This window comes from Brienomyrus brachyistius, chromosome 5 (genome assembly GCF_023856365.1).
Source record: "Brienomyrus brachyistius isolate T26 chromosome 5, BBRACH_0.4, whole genome shotgun sequence".
NCBI classification, from domain to species: Eukaryota; Metazoa; Chordata; class Actinopteri; order Osteoglossiformes; family Mormyridae; genus Brienomyrus; species Brienomyrus brachyistius.
The window spans coordinates 22,431,731-22,432,154 of NC_064537.1; positions in this window are offsets into that span (position 1 = coordinate 22,431,731).

Here is a 424-nt window from a genome sequence, read left to right on the forward strand (position 1 = left end):
TTCTACGGTGGAACAATGTCCAATATAAACTTAACTTAACTGTCAGAAGAGAAATAAGGCGGGGCTATTGTTAAATGGTCGGATTCCCTAAAGAATGATGTAATGTGGTTTTATACAATGACGTAATCGTTGAGGGCTCGGCAAATAAAAGAGAGAATGACGCTTTTAAGCAAGGTATCGCATTGGTCTAAACGGTAAAACCGATCGAGAGAATACAGAGAAATCATCCATGCCCGCTGTCTAAAGAAAGCATCACGGATACGATACTGTTCTGTTTGAGAGTTTGACAGGAAAAAAAGAGAGCTGAGTCTGAGCTGAAAACAGACCAACGGAGTACTCGTTAAAATTAAAATTTATGTAGAACATAAATATAAGAAGTACTAATAATGCAGAATACAACTTAGAATAAATAATTATTCACTCA